This window comes from Papaver somniferum, chromosome 1 (genome assembly GCF_003573695.1).
Source record: "Papaver somniferum cultivar HN1 chromosome 1, ASM357369v1, whole genome shotgun sequence".
Taxonomy (NCBI): Eukaryota; Viridiplantae; Streptophyta; class Magnoliopsida; order Ranunculales; family Papaveraceae; genus Papaver; species Papaver somniferum.
In genome coordinates, this window is record NC_039358.1 from 4,723,463 (window position 1) to 4,733,176 (window position 9,714).

Genomic DNA, 9,714 nt, shown 5'->3' on the forward strand with positions numbered 1-9,714 from the left:
TCTTGAGGTGTACCGGTCAACTATTGTGTAAGGACAGTGTGTTAAACACGTGACTCTGTCCTCTGTTTGCTGTCCATTTGAGTGATTATTTACCTTCCAAAAATTTTACTTCTAACATCTTTCTTTGAGTGTTTTATTGTTACAGTTGCAACAGATTATTTTCGAGAAGCATGGATTTATTGATCTTGGGTGGAGGACTAAAAAACCAACTTCCTCTCATGGGGTTAGCGTTTGGAAAAATATAGCTAAAGTCGAAGAAGATTTCTTTAAGAATACTCAATCTAGAATTGGAAAAGGTTGCAAAATTCGTTTATGGGAGGATAAATGGTGTGTTCAAGGACCCTGAAACTCTACATTTCCAAGACTTTATGCGATTGCAAACAGCAAAAACAGTTCCCTGCTTTCTTTGTTTGCTCCCGATGATTCTGGTTTACATTGGAAATTAAATTTTTCTAGGAGAAGGTTATATGATGTTGAGATCAGTGACCTCACTTCTTTGTTGCAAATACTGAATGTTGTGGCCTTTTTTCCTGAAGAAGACGATGAGCTTGTCTGGGTTGGAGATAAAATAGGAATTTTCTCCGTCAAATCTGCTTATTTGAATGACTGTCCTGCTCCTTCGGCTATCGTTTTTCCTCGCAAAAAAATCTGGTCAAAGCATTGGCCTCATAAAGTGGGATTTTTTCTTTGGTAATTGGTGCAAAACAAGCTTCCAACTATCGATAATTTTCAAAAGAGGAAATGTGTTCTTGCTGCTTTCCCAGGTAATCCTCCGTCTTCTCTTTGTCCTCTTTGTTCCACGGTGAATGAGACTGGCAATCATCTCTTTTGGGATTGTAACTACACCAAGAAAATTTGGACGTACTTTTGTGATCAAGCCAACATTCAATTGCGAGCGGTCACCAGCCTTCTAGATTTGTACAAGGACTGGCCTTGTTTAAACGGTTATTTCATTGGTAAAGTTGTTTGGAATTGTATCCCTGCGAGCATTTATTGGAATGTTTGGTTAGAACGTAATGCTCGGTACTTCAGTGATAAAAGAAGAGTCGTAGATGCTATCATTACTGAAATTAAAGTCATCTCCTATCATTGGGCTTCGGCCAATTCAATTTCTGTCAACTATGTTCTCCAGGATATCGATGTTATTGCTAACTGGAGAACGTTATTATTTGAACCTCCTTAGTTTGGGTCGATTTTTGGGTTTCCTTTGTTTCTCCTTTTCCTCCTCTCCCTCTATTTGGTGGCTTGCTTTGATGCTGCTTCCTACTACTTACCGAGCAAACAAAAAAAAAAAGGCTCACTGTTCTCTTGGGTTATGAATTTGGGGAGTTATTTTCATTTAAAGAATAATCTATGTAATTGTAATTGTTTCTCTAATGATGTTTTTAGTTTCCTCTGTTGTTTGTTAGTTTATTTCCTAGTGCAGAAGATCTTCTTGGTAATGTATGTGAGAGTTGCAATATAATGGAAATGACCGATCAGAAACTACAATCTTGAATGTGAAGTTGTTTGTGTTTAAATTTTCCTATGGATGACATTAGCTTCTTAGACTAGCAAATTAGCTCATTTGGTTTTACAGTGGACATAAAGGTCTACACAAATGTGATTTTGGATGAGGATGTCTTCATTATAATTATAATAATATACATAAACCAATCCTTAATTAATGGCGCTCTTAGCATAAATCTTAAATCCACACACTAATACTCATGTCATCTTCATAGACAGTGTACATAGATAAACACTATCAACGTTTATGTGGAAACGTCAGAGACGGTTTGAAGGTCTAGTAATCCTATCACCTCAACCACATTTAGGATGAAGAAAACCATCTGGTTGCCTGCACAATACAACATGGCAAGTCAGATTATAGAGGAATAAAAATTAAGTTTTAACAAACGGAACGGACTCTTTCAATATTAAGGAAGTGATGGAAGAACGTGCTATCAAAAGAGATTCAAACCAGGAAGAAATGAAGCATCCATGCGGGTCTGTGACCATGAAAAGAGAACACCACCACCAGCTGGACCAACTGCTATGAAAAGAGACATCGCAGTCATTGAAAGACCATTCGCAGCTCCTCTTTGATTTTGAGGTTGTTTATTAAACACCGAAGTGCAAAATTATTTAGTAAGTACAAAGATCTTATGAGAATCGTACGTTAGCTAGAAATGAATGGTGATAAATTGAGGAAGGTACCACTGCGTTGTTTTGAAGGATGAGTAATCCAGTGATAATTGCAAGCTGCGGTTAACAGTCGAATTAATATAATTCTTGCTGAATAGAATGTTGATATAGCAGATCAAAGCAACCTTTTTATATTCGCATTCTTTGTGTATAAAGATGAGATTTTAGTACTTACAGTAAGAACATTCTTGAACAAGGATGCAAAATTTAGTGCTAGTGCGAGACTGATCCTAGATAGTTTTGCTATTAGTGTGTAACTTGCCAGCAACGGTACAGATGAAATCTGCATTTAGCACCATAAAGTAAACACCACCAACTATCCCCTTGAGAACTAACTCCGACAGTTATAAAAGGTGTTGATTAAGACCATACCAGCTGCAACACGAGTTATCTTTATGTGTCCAAAAATCTTTATATAGAAAAATTTGAAGCGCTAGAAGACTGAAACCTGTGATTGCAAGAACTTCACCAATGTTCTCAGTGGTAAAGCTCAATCCTCCAAAATTTCTAGGACTAACAGCCCATAGCCAGAAAGTTTTATTCGTATCCAAATAAAATTACGAGAGTGGAACCATGGAAGGCTAAGCAAGAGTACGTAAAACCATTTTCCCCTTTTGTTTTGAAACCCTCAATTAACCTACCTCTGAGTAGGTTGTTTCATGAAGTGAGAAAACAGAATATAACCGCCTAAAAAAGGGCCAAACGATTATTTCCCTGCAATGAAAAATACCATTGTATGCATGTATTAGTGCAGTTCCTATGGAATGAACAAATCAAGGATTTATTCATTGTGCTCCCACTATGGACTCATCAAACATGAAAAACGGATGGAAAAACCAGCAAATTTGTTGGTTTCTTCATTGAGTTGGAAGAATAGGCGCACGCTCGATGGAAGACCGGGCGAGCGTGTCTCAATCGCTGGCGGATTTTCTTCCACCGCCCGCGGCTATTCCTCCCACACCCATTACAATTCTTGATTCCCAACAATTACTTTAACACTTTTTTATTTAGTTTATCCTATTTTATCTCACCTAAATATTATATTTTATATTTTATCTTTATCCTACAAAACATTTTATATTGAAAACAAATACTAGTGGGCCGGCCCTGAAAAACCAAATATGTTCATTTTACTCTAATTTCTTCATCCACGTGGTTCAACAAAATAAAATAAAATAATTGTTATAGGAACTTCCCTTAGAACTTCTATCCCATGATTTCCTAGAACTGGCAACTTTGACTCACGCGCTTGCGTCTCTCGTGAATAATAAAGGTACGTACTTGATCAACTAAGCGTATGGAGTAAATTTCTTGGAAACTCCTTTCTGAAATGTGAAATTATACGGGTGAATTGTTCATAATATTTGCATTGAACACTCGGTTAGAAAATGTGCGCAATCCGACTCATGGGCACGGTGGCTACTAGACGCTGGCCAGGCCCGTAAACACACGCAAACCCAAGCCAGCTCGTATCTAATCAAAAGTAAACCCTAAATCTCCAAGCTTTATAACAAGGAGTACTAGTGTTCGCTATCCTCTTTCATTTGCGCCGTCTCCTTCCTTTTGTCGTTCTGGATAACAAAACCCAAGAACTCATCAAACACAGATCTCTCGTGATCTCATAAACCGGCAGAAACTTTTGTATGAAAATCAAATCATGATCCAAGAACATCTCCTCTTCCGACAAAAGAATCTTGAGATGCAAGATGCTCATTATACCCAACTGGAGTATAGTACTAGGAACAGTATACCCATGATATAGGCTTATTTAGTAGAAAAATCTTATGTAATTGTTAGAACTGATGTTCTAGTTGTTACTTCAGAAAAACTTCTTTGTAATATTTGTCAATGTACTAGTCCTTTTAGTTCTTCCAGTTTGTATGTCAAAAGAATGTGAATCGGTAATAACAATCTTGATGTGGTGTTGTTTAACAAATGAGTATGAGCAATCTGGAAGTGGTACCAACACAGATTCACAATTTAACCACATAGCATTTTGTGTTTCTCTTCTAAATTGCTTTCCGAAGATTTAACATGGGTGGACTGTGAGATGCGACGTTGAAAACAGAGCATGCAGTTAAAGAACGAACAAGAGAGAGGAGAGCACAAACGCAGAAGCATAAAAGACTACATTAATAGTAATTCGATGTGATAACATTCATGGCTCAACAGCCTATTTATATTGTTCACAAACTTGACTACCACTCAAGACACTTTCCTAACTAAGATCAAACTCTAAACATAAACGCTTTCCTAACATAAACCAATTTCCTAAAATACAAAAGACTTGTTTAACAAATAAACGTGTGTTACTTAACACACGTACTGTATGCCTTAACACCCTCCCACAAGCGTAACGGGTGATCTTGAACCGTGAGCTTGAACCTGACATCAAGAAGTTTCAAAGCAACCATAGAACCGGATGTGATTGAGTGAGGTTGAAGAAAAATTGAAAAGATGACATAATAGAAGATTGAGAAGAAGAAACAATAGATGATATTAAAGAAAGAATAGTAGATGATTAAAAGATAGAGAACGTGATTAATTAAGTAAAGAAGGTTAAAGAATAAGGGAGGCTGTGTAGTAGAACACAAAGTTGAGAAGAAAAGAGGATCGAGTAAATAAGGTAGTTGGGGCTAGTGGAGAGGGAACAGATTAAGTGGAGGTACGTATGCCAAACAGATGGGAGATCAAGATTAATAAGATAATGAAAGATTAACATGGTAGTGATCAAGATTAAGGAATAAGTGGTAGAAGTCGTGACAGAATAAGAAAGAGGTATGGACGAGATGTACTGTTGTGTAGAAAGAATAAGAATGGGAAACAGGTGGTAGTGATGAGAAGTTACAAGTTTGGTAGCGTGCTGCGAAGTCGTACATGGAAGAGAATACAGAGAAGATGACGGAGGACTCGACGTTGGCTTGCTGCCGATGAAGGCTTGAGTAAACAGAGTCACGGACGATGACGGAAAGGAGTATATGGACTGAACTTTGGAGTTTGGTGATCGTGGAAGCTGAAGGAGATAATGTGGTTATGGTGGAGATATAAACGGAGAATAGAGCTGGTAGTTGTTGGCAGTAGTGACGAAGGAGTTAGAATATGTCATGGTGATCGACAGAAGATAAAGAGAAGTGGGAACCTCGAACTGTTGTTGCCGTCGTCTTGGCTGCAGTGTATGATGAAGTTGGTGGACTTAGATGCTTTCGATGGAGAAATTGGCTTGATGCCATTGATGTATCAGTGAAGATGGACAGCGAGGATATGGCTATTGAGAAGAGCTGAGAAGAACAAGAGACCTTGCTGCCAGTAATGGTGATGATGGAGAAGCTCGTGATAATCACGATGGTGCAGTGAAGAGATGAAAACAGGAAATGATGACATCCATAGCAGTGGTGATTGATGGAAGACGAGTAGAGGAGAAGACCTCAATTGTTGTGATGACATTGATGCTGGAAGTTGTTGATGGAAGACACGGTGATGATCGAGTTTAGTTGTGTTGTACGGGATGAAAGGGATATAAAGGCAGTAACAAGGGTTTTGTGTTGTGGTTGATGGTGAAGACATGAATGGTTGGCAGTAGCGATGGAGTTTGAGCATCATTGGCGATTGACGAACAGAGAAGAAGTGATGCTTGGACTTGGAAGTTGGCTCGAGCTTGGTAGCGAAGATGGAGCTGATGTTGGAGCTAAGCTAATGGCAGTGACGATGAGAGATTAATGCTGGTAAGATTGAGAAGAATTATTAAACACAGACGTGAATAAAGAATTTGATAATAAAGAATTGAAGAAGAAGATGCGGAAGCCATGGAAGACATGAAAAGAATTTGATAAGTTTAGGTTTTCTGTGTATGAAAAGAAAGTAGAGAAAGAGAGAGAAGGTGAGGATCGAAACCTTCTCTGATACCAAGTTAAAGTCTGCTGGCATCCAACTCAAAACCAATTGGAAATGAGTGGAGAGGCCCTACGAGATTATAAACAACAGGATCTTAGATTTCCCAACAATGTGGGACTAATAATCTTGTTAAAGTCTGCGGGCATCCAACTCAAAACCAATTGGCAATGAGTGGAGAGGCCCTACGAGATTATAAACCGCGGGATCTTAGATTTCCCAACAATGTGGGACTAATAATCTCAACACGCCCCCTCACGTGTAGCCTCGTTGGGTCTAACACGTGGACAATTAAATCGGGTGACGCGGAGTAAAGGAGCGTTTAAAGACTCGTCGCAAATAGCCTGCTCTGATACCAAGTTAAAGAACGAACAAGAGAGAGGAGAGCACAGACGCGGAAGCATAAAAGACTACATTGGTAGTAATTCGATGTGATAACATTCATGGCTCAACAGCCTATTTATATTGTTCACAAACTTGACTACCATTCAAGACACTTTCCTAACTAAGATCAAACTCTAAACATAGACACTTTCCTAACGTAAACCAATTTCCTAAAATACAAAAGACTTGTTTAACAAATAAACGTGTGTTACTTAACACACGTAATGTATGCCTTAACACATGCTGAAGAAGCTCATACTAATGCTTAAGCTATGGGCTTGGCTACTTAGGAGTTCATTTTTGTGAACATTCAATTTTGGAACTTCCGATTTTGACATTACACTGGAAATGCTAGGTTTACAGACGCCCAGTTCTGATAAACATCTTGTAAAAGATAGAAAATGGTCTCACTTTTAATTTTTTATCATCACAATGCTGGAACAGCCGCCCAAACAATGTATGATCTCTTTCTTGGGCGGTCAGTGTAGCATATTCTGATTAATCCCAGTATCACACGTGATAGAATCTTGTCTTCTCGTTACACAACTACCAAAATAAGATGCCACGTGCACAAAATCCGACTCATGGGGTTGGGTGGCCGCTCCACGCCAAACTCCGTTAGCACTCCCAAGCCGGCTCTTTTGGGAAACACCAAACTCTTTAACACCCTCCACCACGTGTATCTGCCACATTGGTGTCAGTGATAGAGTACAGATTGGCGTTGGATCAAATAATGCGCAGAAACAAAAACAACGATCATAAGGTAACCCTAAATCTCCAGGATTTATAACAAGTCCTGGTGCTCACTGGTTCATGTGCGCCGCCTCCTTCCTCTTCTCTTTGTCTTTAAAACAAAACCCTAGTTTTCAACAAAAACAGATCTCTCATGATCAGTTGATCACGTACACACAGAACCATTGTTGAAAATGAAATTATGGTCGATTATTCACTCATCACCCACAGTCTATCTTGTTACGTCTAAGCATAATGATTTCTCCTATTGGTAAGTATACCCAAGTTATAAGCTCACCGTTAATGTAAATTAGGCAAACTCCCTCCCTCTTATCTTTTGATCGGAAGTTCTTTTTATTTAAAGAAAAACTTATGTAATTGTATTCTATAATGATTTAACAAATACTAGTTGTTACTGCAGAAGATCTTCTTTGTAATGTGATCAGAGTTGCAATATGCTAGTCATTTTAGTTTTTCCACCTTGTATGTCAAATGAATGTGAATCAGTAATAACTGTAATTGAATGAATTGGGAATTATTTGTCAGAATTTACAATCATGATTAATGGTAACTGCAAGATGAAATTTAGCTTATATAAAGACAACTCTCTTTATTGATGTTTAGAAAATATTTCAAAACTAAACACAAGCTCTAATCTTGCCCATATGATCAACGACAACTTTGGTGATCATATATATATAGAACCATGAATTCCTTTTCCTAGTCCTATTACCTTATTACATGTCTTTCCTTTTCTTAGAACTAGATGACTTCTAATTCCCTTAGGATTACATCAATTTCCTAATCTTGTCCTAGCCAGCTTGTTAGTGACTTCTATGTTGAAGTTTAACCAACATTCTCCCCGTTAAGCTTCAACCTTACCCGTGACATATCTTGTACTCCAATCAATTGTCTCATTTCTTCAAACTTGATCCGAGCTAATGCCTTTGTCAATATATCTGCTTTCTGCTCAGTTCCTGGTATGTGTTCAACGTTCATGATCTCCTTCTCGATACATTCTCGTATGAAATGATACCTTTTGTGAATGTGTTTCGTCTTCCCATGAAACACTGGATTTTTAGTGAGTGCAATTGCAGACTTATTATCAATCTTGATGAGAACTTTTTCAGGTTCTCTTCCTTTGATTTCACCCAACAGTTCTTGAAGCCATATTGATTGTTTAGCTGCTTCTGTTGCAGCCATAAACTCAGCTTCACAGGATGAGAGGGCTACATGTCTTGCTTCTGTGAACACCATGTAATAGGTGCTTCCTAGATAAAAATATGACCAGTTGTACTTTTCCATCATCTTGGTCAATATTATGACTGATGTCACTATACCCAACAATTCCTTTTGATCCTCCTCGACCATACTTCAATCCAGCTGATTGTTCCTCTTAGATATCTCAATATCTGCTTTATTACATCACCATGAGACTTGCGTGGACTCTGCATATAACGGCTTGCTACTCCCCAGAGAAAGCCAAGTCTGGTCTTGTGTGTAACAAGTATCTAGGCATCCAACATTTCTTCTATAACTCGTTGGATCAATCTCTCTTCTTCTTGTGCCTTTGAAACTTTAAGTCCAAACTCCATTGGTATCTTAGTTGGATTACAAGTTTCAAGTCCTGCTTCTTTCAGAATTCTCCTTGCATAAGCTTCTTGTTTAATCTGAATCCCTCTACTCCTTGATGGACTTCTATGCCAAGGTAATAAGTGAGTTTTCCGAGGTCTGACATCTCAAACTTTGATGACATTTCTCTCTTGAACTCATTGATCACCTTAAGGGAGTTGCCAGTCAAAAATAGATCATCTACATAGACTGCAATCACAAGAAGCGTTCCCTTTTCTTCTCTTCTGTATACTGATGTTTCTTTAGAGCACTTAACAAATCTGATTTCTCTTAAGATTTGATCTAACTTTGTATTCCAGGCTCGAGGAGCTTGTCTTAGACCATATAGAGCTTTTGATAACTTATAAACCTTATGCTCTTGTCCTTTTACTTCAAAACCTTCTGGTTGTTCAACATACACATCTTCTCGCAATTCACCATGTAAGAATGCTGTCTTAACGTCTAAGTGGTGAATTTCCCATGAGTTTGATGCTGCTTCTGCTATTAAGAATTGTCTCTAGTCTAGCAACTGGTGCGAAAACTTCATCAAAGTCTATGCCTGATTCTTGAACGTATCCCTTAGCTACAAGTCTTGCCTTATATTTGTTGACAGTACCATCAGCATTCCGTTTTATTTTGAAGATCCACTTAAGACCAATCACTTTTACCCCACCTGGCTTATCAACTAGAAACCAAGTCTTGTTTCTGTTGATTGAAATAATTTCTTCTCTACATGCTTGTGTCCATTTAGTCGAGACCTTTGCTTCCTGAAAATTCCTTGGTTCATCATTAACAGAAAGTAGCATAATCTCACATTCTTCTGCAGCTTGAAGAACATAATCCTCCAGATACTGTGGCTTTTGTATCTGTCTTGTTGATTTTCGCAGTGGAATGGGTTGAGTTATTTCATCG

The 9,714-nt window shown here is 38.2% G+C and overlaps 1 pseudogene; it reads right to left on the reverse strand.

Moving 5' to 3' along the window:
* Positions 1-1,747: 1,747 nt before the first annotated feature.
* Positions 1,748-5,417, reverse strand: LOC113276066 (annotated as a pseudogene).
* Between the last annotated feature and the right edge of the window lie 4,297 nt (positions 5,418-9,714).